Source organism: Hemicordylus capensis, chromosome 3 (genome assembly GCF_027244095.1).
Source record: "Hemicordylus capensis ecotype Gifberg chromosome 3, rHemCap1.1.pri, whole genome shotgun sequence".
Taxonomy (NCBI): domain Eukaryota; kingdom Metazoa; phylum Chordata; class Lepidosauria; order Squamata; family Cordylidae; genus Hemicordylus; species Hemicordylus capensis.
Window position 1 is genome coordinate 331,233,879 of NC_069659.1, and position 12,721 is coordinate 331,246,599.

A 12,721-nucleotide genomic window follows, 5' to 3' on the forward strand; every position below is an offset into this window, starting at 1 on the left:
CCTTGTAGCTGGCAAGCAATATGATGCTTTTAGCTTGGCTTGCTACACATACCAGGTGCCTGACCCTCTGTCCTGGCCTAGTCTACAGTGTCCCCCTGGTGTACTCCAGGCCCTAGCCTCACTAGCCATGGACCTCATGGACCTTGGCCAGTGACATAGTGATGTTGGCAGCAGCCACTCCCCACGTGCTTGTTCCTGGCTTCCATAGCCCCTGCTCACCACCATCGTTGGCTTGCCTCTCTTTGCTGCCCACAATGTGGTATAGTGATGTCATCCCAGTGGTGCCCCTGAAATCCATACCTCCCCATGCACTAGCACTAAAGAAAAGGGAAACTTCTGAAGTGCAGAAGTTATCTGTTTATTTAGCCAACAGCTTTCTTCACAACAATCTTGTGAAGAAGGTTGTGTTTTCTTCAAGGAGCCTCGTGACCATGTTTAATTGAAAATGCATTGAGTAGAAAAAAACTACTAGCTTGTGAACCTTAGAGGTTTTTGTTCCTCTGTTGGTCCCATCTTGATTTTCTCTATCTGTCTGCTCTGGCCATTACCTTCCAGCATCATGGAAGGAGGTCTTCTACAGCCAATAAGTTATCCTTCAATGGAAGGAACCTGTGTAGGTTCATCTGTGTAGGTTCGCAGAGGTTCGTCTGTGGTTGCCGCCAACTTGTTTGACGGCTACTTGGGAACGGTCCTTCTCTGTTGCTGCTCCTAGACTTTGGAATGTTCTCCATATTGAAATAAAAGCCTCCTCATCTTTGGCAACTTTTTAAAAGGCACTGAAGACACATTTATTCACCCAGGCTTTTAATTACAATTATAGTTTTAATATTTTAATTATTGGGTTATACATGCTTTCAATGTTTTAAATGATTTTAATTGTTAATTGATTTGATGTTTTAAATGATTTTAATTGTAAACCACCCAGAGTCACCCAGAGATGCTATATGGTATAGAAATAAATACATAATAAATATATAAATAAAATAGTAACTGCACCTTTCCTCCTGTGAGCTAGAGCAGGGGTTCTCAACCTGTGGTACTCCAGATGTTGCTGAAGTACAACTTCGATCATCCCCAGCCACAGTAAATTGTAGCTGGGGGTGATGGGATTGTAGCTCAGCAACATCTGGAGCACCACTGGTGCTGAGAACCCCTGAACCAGAGCATTGTTTAAAGAGCCATGCCTTGTGGGATCACTTGTCTCATGATCAGGCAGAAATCAGTGGCTGACATACTGTGCAATGTTCCATCTGCCTTGTCTGTTGTTCTGCCTGTGCAAATGCACGATTGCTGACCATTAGAAAAAATGGCTGACCATCATGGAGGTGCATTTGCACAATCCTTGCATTTTGCACAAGCGTGCTCTTGCACAACTGTGCACACTCTCTCATGTTAGGCATATGGAATGTTGCACAGGTTGTCAGCCACTGAGGCTATGATCATGACTGACAGAGCAGGTGGGTGGTGGGGAGAGGCACAGTTCCACCTACAACTGAAAATTGCTGCTGGGCGCATGGACTGTGCATGGACTGTGCTGGGCGCATGGACTGGGCGCATGGACTGGGCGCATGGACTGGACGCATGGACTGGACGCATGGACTGTGCACAGCATGGATCTCCAGAGGCTGGGACAATGCATCTCAGCCTCTGGGTATCCCATAATGTACTGCAGAATGAGCATGGTGCATTGGGAGATACTACCATGAGACAGGCACTTTAGGCACTGTGTGCATTCAGGCTGCAAGCAACCCGATCTTGCACATGATCCTGGCAGCTGGGTTAAGGGTGTGCTTGCACACTTATGCTCAGCTGAAGGCTAGGCTTGGAAATTGGGTTTGGCTGGGTGAGAGTGTGCTAGGCTGCTCGTGAGAACAGCCTTATTGTGTTCTATGAACAAGAAGATCCCCCTCCGGACTCCTGCCTCAAACCTCTCATTACTCAGTACTAGTTTCTCATATTTTCCCCACCTACAGTTCAATTAGCAGGTGCTTTTTGAAAAGGTATCTGATCTATTGCTTTAATTTTCCAAGCTTCTTTTTGTCATTATATCTCTGACCTATTGCTTCCAATTGAGCATTATCTAAGAATAGCACTTGCATGGGTTTTTTCTCTCCTCTTTATTCCAGATCATCAATAATGTTAGTAATTAAACACTAGATTAACTGAGATCTCCAGAGCTTTGTATTACACTTGGATGCGTATGTATACATAAAAAGCCATAAATCTGTGGATTCTGAGAGTCCCACATGCTCAACCCCTGCTTCCTGCTGTGTGTTACAAAGCCGCACAGCCCACAGTCAAGGAGCTTCACTATAATGGTGGAATAAGTGAGGTCTGCAATATTATAACAGCTAATACATTCAGATACACCACATGGGAGAGATTCGATGTACCCATTCAGATGGGGGTGGACCACAGGCTTCAGTGCTCTCATATCAAAACCTCCCTGCCTACAAGAAACAAGAAAATCAGCAAGAAGGGAATCAAACCTTGCCCTGCTGCACTAGTTGTCTATATTCAGAGAGGCATTTAAAAAAAAATGTAGGGGAGTATTCACATTCCTCACCTGAAGCCTGAAATCCCAGGCATTTTCCATCACATGGTTTATCTGATGTGTAGACTGGCTATAATCTTGCTAGGCACGTTTTCAGAAAACCATGGTTCCTGCTTTTGTTGTTGATCCCATCCTAGTTTGATACTGAGGCTCTTTTCACGATCGGTGAGAAGAGCCATGGGGGGAGGGGTGTTGCGAGGAGAGCGGGCTAAGCCCGTTCTCCCTGCAGACGAGCAGTTAGTCTGTTCCGGGAGGCCACAGTGGCTGCCCACACGACTGTTGGCTCCATCACGAAGCTGGCAGGGGCTGGGGAGTTCAGGGGTTGCACCCCCCTGAGCACGCAGGGCATGCTGGAGAGACCCCCAATCCAGGAGGCTGCATTTCAGCCTCCCAGTCAGGGGTCTCCTTGTTGGTTGTTGTGGCGTGGAGCCATGCCAACTCACAATTTAAAAACTCTGGTTTGCGGAGCACTCACTCCGCAAACCTGGTTTAAGGGGAGGGGTAGTTTGGCAGGTTAACCACCTGGAGGACACCGGCTTGCCTGGTAGTTCTCACAGTCCACCGAAATTGGGCTAAGCTCCCCTAGCCCAATTTCGGTGGACAATCAGAATAGCCTCACTGTGTTTTTAGAAATGACTAGGGAGGATTGTGTGGCTATCTAGTGTATGTGAAGCCTTATCATGGTAGTCATTGTGGTTGTGGTATGCACCTAACCACACAATCTGTCCTGACCATTTTGATGGCAGCGATGTGAGCCTGCAATCTGGCCTAACTACATCACACTTTCTAGGCAACACAGACAGGTAGCAGCTTCCCAAACAAAGGAATTACCTTGGCATTGTCAGGGGGAAATAGGTGGCTGGGATGGGCTGGAAAAGGGTTTGCTCTGTGAACAAGGACTGCTACATATGAAAGAAGGGAATAAAGAAAGGGCAACTCAAAGCGTGGAAGTTCATATAGGGAAAAGGAAGGAGGGAGAGTTGGGGCCAGTAACTTAGGGAGCCTATTCCCACAATCTTTCCAGTGATTGTCGGAACCACCAGTCTTGCAGATGAGCCCAATGGTTCCAAGGTGGCTAGCCCGCCTAAATCCCCCTCCCCTTAAATGAGGTTAACAGATCAAGCTGTAGCCTTGGTTTTTTTTACTTGTGTGCTGCTGCGGCATGCAGCAACACATGAGTAGACCCCACATTGGGAGGCTACAAGCAGCCTCCCAGTGTCAGGGGTCCCCCCAGAATGCCCTGCGTGCTTGCTTGGGGCATCCTGGGACTTCCAATGGCTGCATGGCCCCCGATCCCCACAACCCCTGCCGGCTCTGTGATGGAGCCGGTGGTAGTGTGTGTGTGGCTGATCCAGCCACCCAGGGCTGCAGGCCTGATTGTCTGTGGGGAGAGTCGGCTAAGCCTGTTCTCCCTGCAGAGCTTGGTAAGGTGCTTCACACTCAGGGTGTGGTATATAAGGATATCAGAGTCAGTTATGAAACTGCTGTAGCAGACTGGAGAAAACCTCACAAGGAAACGGAGGCTGAAGGAAGGCAAGCAGCTTTGGGAGGTAAAGATTGAGGGTGCTGGAATCCCTTCAATCCCATTCTGAGATTCAGCTAAGCCTGAAACCAGAATAGTAAAGGCTTAAAGAGAGGCCTTGAATTACACTTCCCTAGGGAAAGGTTTGGACCCATTCACTCTTCTTGGGCAGCAGTCATAAACGCCAACAGTCTGCTCCAAGCAACTCCTGGAGCAACACTGCTCTTGAGAGTTGTCTTAACCAGCTCTTGAATGCGCCTGCTTGGAGCTAGCCGAGGTCCTGAATCCTTTTCCTTCAACGCTGCCTAAGGTCTGTGTCCCTCCCAGATCCTTCAAAGCTGCCTTGATGGAGACCTTGGCTCACAGTAGTAGAGGATAAATGCTCTGGCTCCATTTCACCCACTTAACCTTATTGCTGCCTGCCTCCCAGTAAGTCTTCCTCTGTAGTCTTACCACCTGGTGAGGTTGTTTCAGACCTCTGATAGAGGGGTTTTAGCATTAACTAAGCCTTGCCAATGAAATGGGTCTTCAGAGTAGGAGTCATTCTAGAACAACTAATTTGGGGGAGAAAGGGGGTGGCAAAGAACATTATTAGGGTGTAAGGAATCTGTGATATATTAAATACTTATAGGGGTAAGGGAATCAATGTTTGTTTGCCTTATTAATGAAGCTTGCTTGACACTTTCAAACTTATTCAGAAAATGGGCCAGATTCCTCTTAGAAAATTCTGATTTTTTGGATGAGGCCAGACTTCCCCGTCTGCTCTCCAGGCTTGTTCTCTCTTTGTGTGTCCAAGACCATATCATAGGAAAGACTGGGATGGGGAGGCAGCTGAAATCTGCAGAGGAGATGACCCTGCACCACCCTGCACAAATGGTCTCACCAAACTCGCTCCCTGTCCAGGAAGTAAACGAAGGGGTTGTCCTGGCTCCTGGGATTCTGGAAGAATCTCCAGACCTACCTGACTGCACTGGTTTCTGCTGCTTGTTATGATGTAGAGGAGTGAATAAATGAGGCCTTTTTAAACAATGGAAACCATTTAAATTATTCAAGCTATAGAATCATAATGTACTGCAACTGTATTATCTGGCACTTTGCTGTAAAATTCCAGTCTGATGGATGCGGGAGTAGAAAATTGGGAGGAATGCTTAGTACCCCTTGGAGTAATTCCTGTTCAAAGTGTTTAACTTTGCCTGGATCAGACCCTGTGTTTATCTCCAGCCTTGTGGATTTATTCATGCCATTGAAGGTACAAATAAGCAAGGGCATTTTAATTTGCCCATAGTGAACACAAATCCAAAGCTTGTAGGCACACACATTATGAATGAAGGGCAAGAATCTGGCCTCCCAAATCAACAGTTTTGTTATATATAAAGAAGCTGCTGAGGTGGCAAAACCTCTGCCAAACTTTCCATTTAAAGCCACATTTGTACGGGTTAATCACTTGGGCTCAGGGATCGGGGAGACTGCAATATATTGCAACTTGGCGGAGAAACTCTCACCCCAGGCTACAATATATAGAGATACAGAGATATAAATCAAACTTGATTAGAAATGTTTTGGCTCTTTCAAAGCCAAAAAGGGTGATTAAAATAAGAACGGCAGCTATTTTGTGGTTCTGCACTAAAAATAGCAACTTGCGCCATCCATAATAAAATTGAAAATGGTTATTGCTTCATTACATTGGCCAGAATCTGAGAAGAATCTTCTGTTTAATTCGACCCTATGCGATACTGAGCATTTTACAGTCTTCTCTGTAGCTTTCTTTAAAAAAGAAATTCTAATTATCTATATTGCTGACTATAGTTTATAAAGGACATGGTATTTTGTTTACTGCAAGATAAAAACAATGGGCACAATCAAGTCAAACCTAAGCAACTCTAAGCTGCAGTACCATGCACACTTACTTGGAAGAAGTTGCATTAGATGCAGTGGGATTTCTGGGTAAAAATCCATAGGATTGTGCTGTATGCCTCACTGATGTACATAAGAGGGTTCAGTATGTGCTGGATCATGGCTATCTTTATAAAGGCCAGTTCCCAACTTTCCGTCACACTCTAGTGTGACCAAGAAATATAATTTGATAGGGCTATGTAGATGAAGAGGCAGGACAATACAGACAGCAGCATGCTCTATGCTCAATGGCTGGGGTCAACAGGAGGAGGATTACTTCTCATCCCAGTGGTGGCCTGGAATGCCTTTACTTTCTCCTATATAGGTGCATATCGAATTTGCTTCCGAGTTCAATTTAAGGTCCTGGTTTTGACCTTCAAAGCCAGTGGCATCTAGTTTGCCACTATGGGTAACAGGATGCTGAACTGATCCAGCAGGATTTTATTTATGTTCTTATCATAAAGAATTAAAATTAAAAGTGATGAACTAAATAAAGTGTTAGCTGTGGTGAGATAGAGCTCTCTATGGTTTCTGCTCATCTAGGCATAAGAAAGTAACAGAGCACACTCTCTCTCTCTCTCTTGGGCAATACAGACCACAGTCCCAAAAGGAGGGAGAAAAAAAGAAATTCCTTCAGCTGAAGCAAGAAAAATATCTTGCACTGCCTTGACACTGACTCATCAAGGTGTCATTACACACATTTGGGGAAAACAGAGTTTAATTTTTAAATATGTCTGCATCTATGATGAAAATATTGTAGGTCTCTCAGGAAATGTTTAGCAGCCCAAAGGCGTATGCACTTTACTGATTCAGAAGGAAATGCCACAAGAGGTTCTGTTGGGAGAATCTTCGTCCCTGAAGAAAGAGATTGCCAGTGAGCTGGATAAGCAAAGTTGAAAGTTTCCCTTCCATGAATGTCTAGCTTTCTTATCTAAGCTTGCTTCCACCCAGCATTTTCTGCCATGACTGGAGGACCAAACAGGAAGTGAAACAGGAAGTGTCTCAAGACAATACCTTAGAGAAACCATGGTACCGCCACGAATACTGGCAGCACCATGTCAAACCTCTCCCTCTGTCACTTGGATTACAACTTATTTTATGTCCTGATGTGATTACACTGAACATTTCCCCATCCCTTTCAGCAGCGGCCAAGGATATGGAATGGGGATGGGAAGACACAGAGCATAATTGCATCATTTGGGGCACAAGAGAAGTTAAATATGTTAGATGTTTGGCTGAGGGAGAAGAGGAATGACACAAGGCGTCCATTTTCAGCATGGATCTTATAGTGCACGGTTATAATCTGCCTTCCAAGCATGGAGCTCATGTTCCTATTGCTGGTTAAATGTCATAATTGCTGCACTTTACATAGGAACATGGCAAGCTGACTAATACCAAGTTGGACCATTGATCCACCTAGCTCAGTAGTGTCTACACTGACTGGCAGCAGCTCCCTAAGGCTGGAGTCTTTCCAAGCCCTACCTGGAGATGCCAGGAACTGAATCTAGCACTTTCTCAATGCAAAACAGATGCTGTGCAACTGAACTACAGCCCCATCCTTGTAACAGAGGAAGCTGCTTTATACCAAGTCAGACCACTGGTATTCTCAGTAGTGTCTACTCTGATTGGCAGCAGCTTTCCATGGTCTCATAGAGGGATCTTACTCAGTCCTACTTGGAGATGCCAGCGATTGAAACTGGGACCGCCTGCATGCAAATGTAAAGAATGTGCTTTACAAATGAGCTATGGACCCATCATTCTGAGTGGAAAGTCAGTTAGCCCTGGGATTTCCACAGTCAAGAGTGGTTGGCATATATGCTAATTCACTGGACATGCCTTGCAGATCCTTGCATCTGAAAGCTTCCTAGCTCCCTTTTGTGAAGTCTGTTTTCCAGTTCAGGCTGAGAGCACTAAGACTGGCCAAAGCAGGTTAGAAACATAGGGAGCTGCCATCTACTGCATTAGACCATTGGGCCATCTAGCACAATATTGCCTACACAGGCTGGCAGCAGCTCCTCCAAGGTTGCAGTCAGGAGTCTCTCTCAGCACTATCTTGGAGATGCCAGGGAGGGAATCTGGGACCTTCTGCTCTTTCCAGAGTAGCCCCATCCCCTAAGGGAAATATCTTACAGTGCTCACACATATAGTCTCCCTGCCATATGCAAACCAGGGTGGACCCTGTTTAGCAAAGGGCACAATTCATGCTTGCTACCACAAGACTAGCTCTCCTCCTTTTACTTTACTATAGTTCCTTTTGCTATAAGAACCATATTTTGTTTGAAGAGTACCCTTTCTCCATAGAAACCTGGGGAACTCCCATTCTTAGGATAGACATTTCTACTCTGCAAAAATTCACAGTTCTCAAATATCCTTGGTTTTAAAAATGGATACAGCAAATAGCTGAATCTGACCTTTATGCAACCAGGCAGAGTGGAGGACAAATGGATGATGGCATACATGAAACACATCTACTGTCATTGGGCCAGTATCGAAAAGATTAGTTTTCCAGCAATTCATCCCACAAGCTCCATCTTTTCATTATATGTACCTCAGTGGTTTAGCAACTCAGGCAATCTGTCTGAAGTCAAGTGACTATTTTCAGACTTCCATTGACAACGATGGTCAAGTCCACTCCCCAGTTTTAAGAATGCTGCCAGCTCGCTTCGGCCAGTGAAAGCAGGCACAGGCCCCATCTATCAATCACAGGGAGGAAATTATGCCTTTGGAATGGCTGAGTCACCAACCTGTGAACTGTCACAACAGACGGAGGGGAAACAGCTGGAACTGTCTCCGTGCAACTTGAAACATGCTATGAGGTGGGATTTGGCCTGGAGGAAAGGAAGGCAGGCTCACAGCAGGCAAGTTTGGAAGACGTTGGCAGATGGACAGAATGTCAGGAAGATAAGTGGCATTCTGATAGCACACAGAAGCTTAATGGTGCGGACCACTCTGCCTTAAAGCAAACACAAGGCCACAGAGGCAGGTTCTGAAAGCAGAGGGACAATGCAGAGTGACAGGCATTAAAGACTGAAGAGATGGGGAAAAGACTCAGTACAGGTCGAGAATCCTTTATCCGGACTGCTTGGGACCAGAGGTGTTCCGGATTTCAGATTCTTCCGGATTTCAGAATATGTTCATAAATGAGATATCTAGGGCATGAAAGGTTACTGGTTTTTTCCCCTCCAACAACCCCTGAAGTTCCTTCCCGCCTTCCAGTCAAGCTCCTTCCTGCTTCCCCTCTCACAGACTGGCTTGAGCAGCGTGTGAGTGGCAGTGCAATCCCATTCACAAAACCGGCTTGGCTCCGCCCAGAAGGAGGGCTCCCCCCCCCATTCAGAGCACCATTGCAGATGGAGTTGTGGGTGCTGCTTTGCCTCTCTGTGAGTTGCAGGTGCTGCTTAGTTTGTGGGCTTCTTGCTGCTTTGCTATGGTTAGCTGCTAAGTTGGGGCTGGGATTGGTTTGAGAGCTTTGTGAGTGGTTGAAGCTACAGGTCAAGAACCCAAGCAGAAAATACAAGCGGGGGTTTGTTTGTTTTCTCGGTGTAGTGTCCGGATTTCGGAGCTTTCTGGATTTCAGGAGTCCGGATAAAGGATTCTCGACCTGTATATGTAAGCATTTGGAAAAAACCTCAAGCGAATGGGAGATATGAAAGGGCCTTTCCTTGGGTCAAGTCAGTATTCTCTCTGCTGACTGGTGGTAGCATTCCAAAGTCACAGATTTTTCTCAGCCTTAGCAATCTAAGATCCTGTGACAAGCAATGGTAAGGGTTGAAGCTAGATCTTATGCCTTGGTCCTACCACTTTATGATATGCCATGCTGCTCTGCAGATCAAAGGACCCCCTGTATCTTTGACTTAATATGAATACTAGTAAACACTACTGTTATACTACCAGAATATACGTTACTAGAAAATGACACACCAGCCAGTACAAGTTCTGTTCTGGCAAAACCTCGCCTTTGGCAGATTTGTGGTTGGCAAGCAAATAAAATCAATGGGAATAAGGGGATTCGGGGAACTGTGGTCGCAAAAAGACTGAGAAATCAAAGAAAACATACAAAATATTTGCCCCAAATCACCCAGAATCCCTTAAAATCACCAAGAATACGCAAGAGGAGTGAGCAAATTGAACCTCTGGAAAATTTTGATCCCACCTACCCCTCCCCCCAAAAAAGCTCAAAGGCACTTTTGAACCCCCTCAAAAACACTCAAAATCACTTTACATCGTGAGGAGTTGACAGGGCCAGCAAGAAGAATGGGTGGATTGAACCTCTGAACCACCACCCCCTTGTGGAACCCCCCCCCCCAACTCCACTTAAAAATCTCACCAAACTGTGCATACTCAGGTCATGGTTGGCAAAACCAGTCACAATTTTCCCAGTCGTGGATACTCAAAACTGTGATTGTGAGAACTGCCGTTGGCAAGGGATGACTGTAATGCCATAGACCAGAGATCTTCACTACTTTTTTAAGGGGCCATTTGCGGAGAAACCTTCATTGAAAGAGCCATTTCCCACTGTGCTGACTGCACAGTACTCCATTTTTGGCAACACTGAGAGGGCCAAAAGCCCTCTCTTAAGAGCTCTCGGCATAAAGCACAGGGAAGGGCTGCACTTCCCAGCATTCCATACTCACCTTCCAAGACTGTGCAGAGGCTCGAGGGCTCCGTTTGCCCTAAAGGAGCCCCCTGGTACTGAGCAAAGAGCAGCACTGCATGGTGGGAATGGTCATCTCTTCATGATGCCAGGGGGGAAGGGCAGACTGTGCAGAGTATTCCGCTTTGGCCGAAGCATTACACAGGTCCAATTGACAATTAGCTTGGGAGCCTCATTCAGAGTTCATGGGCTGTGTGAGTCACCGATGGTTACCAATTTCTAATAGATTCAAAGTCTGGTCTGGACAGAATACATGATAAGAGGCCCAGTGCCGCTTGAGGACTTTCCAGCTCATACTGGAACTCTCTACATATTTCCTTAAGGCCTCCAGAATGCATTTCATATTTCAGGTCCATCCCAGAGTTTTTAACAGTGCGGAACCCATGTGGTCTGGAGGCCACCAAAAACAACCCAAGCAGAACTGGTTGGTTCCACCCATTCTTATATGAAACAGGAGTCATAACAGTATTTTATGAGTAGCTTACACTCCTTCTATTGTTAGTCATTATTAAACAATAGCAATAGCAATAGCACTTACATTTATATACCGCTCTATAGCTCGAAGCTCTCTAAGCGGTTTACAATGATTTAGCATATTGCCCCCAACATCAATTCAGACATAAAAAGAACAACAACAAATGTCCAGAAAGCCTTTATATTTCCTAGTGGGCTGCAAAGCAAGTAGACATTCATGAAACACTTGGGGATATGTTTATAAAACAAGTTGGACTAACATTAATAAAATGAGTATGGGTATGAAGAAACTGGCCAGCCATCTGAAGAACCTTTCATCCTGCAGTGGACTGAGGAGGCTTACTGAAGATCAACAAAGTGGGACATTGCTTAAAAATGAAATATAATAATAATAATGTAACCTAAGATAAGGGATACTTGCTAATTGATCAGGTTGAAGTATCTGTTTGCTTAAAGCAGCTCAAGCCATTTTACTACTACTACTACTAATACTACTACTACTAATACTACTAATACTGATATTTATATACCGTTTTCAACCAAAGTTCCCAAAGGGGGGAGGGGTAAGTAAGTGAGTTAGTAAAAGTAAAAGTAATATGGAACCCTGTCTCCAAAGGGCTCACATTCCAAAAAGAAACAGTCATTGGAGGGATACTGAACTGGGGGTGGTGGTGGATAGGGCCATTTTATCTCATTACTTCCTGATAATTTAGAACCTTCTCCCCATTAGCTGCTGGTTCTTCATAAACAGGAAGAGGTACGATTTCTTTATGCAGCTGTACATTTTACTTAATGTGTTGGGATGTGTGAATTGATATGGGTACAAATCGATTTGTACCTGAATCTAACTGATTCGGATGATTTGGAGACAAAACAAATCATCCCTGTTTTCCATTAACTAGATTTGGGTACAAATCAAATCGCGGCTGATTTGATTCGAATCAATTCACGATTTGGATCCCTCTCATTAATTTCCCCAGATTCCCAGCTTTCATTTTCTTAAAAAAAAAAACTAAGATCTAGCTCTTGTAGAAGTGGAGTTATGAAGGAAAATGTGTGGTCACTATTTTTCAAATGTTTGGATTCTTTGGTGTATAATAACTTTCCCTCAATGTATCCCTATGAGGATTCATTACACACCTTCATTTCTTCTATTCATTTTGACAGTCTTTTTGACAGTGCCAACTGTCAACTGCCATGGGCCAACTACAGCCCACTCCCACCCGCAAGGCAGTGGCGTACTACTCAGTTTAAGCTCTAGGAATTTTTTCAAGTGTTTAGGCTCTTTGGTATCTAATAACCTTTCCTCATAATGAATCCCTATGAGGATTCATTACACACCAAAGAGTTTAAACACCTCAAAAAATTCTAAAATATAAACTGAGCACCCAGTGGCTTGTGGTTGGGGGTGGCTGGAACATGGGATTCCACTAATTCCCCACCCCCACCAGCAAAGCAGTGGGATCAAAATGAACAGAAGAAAAGAAGGTGTGTAATGAAGACACCGAAGAATCTGAACACTTCAAAATTCATTAAAAAATAAACTGAGTACCCCAGTGTATGTAGGGGGGCAGGGCAGTGTACTTGACACATGGCAGTTGACAGTTGGCACTGTCCAATGACA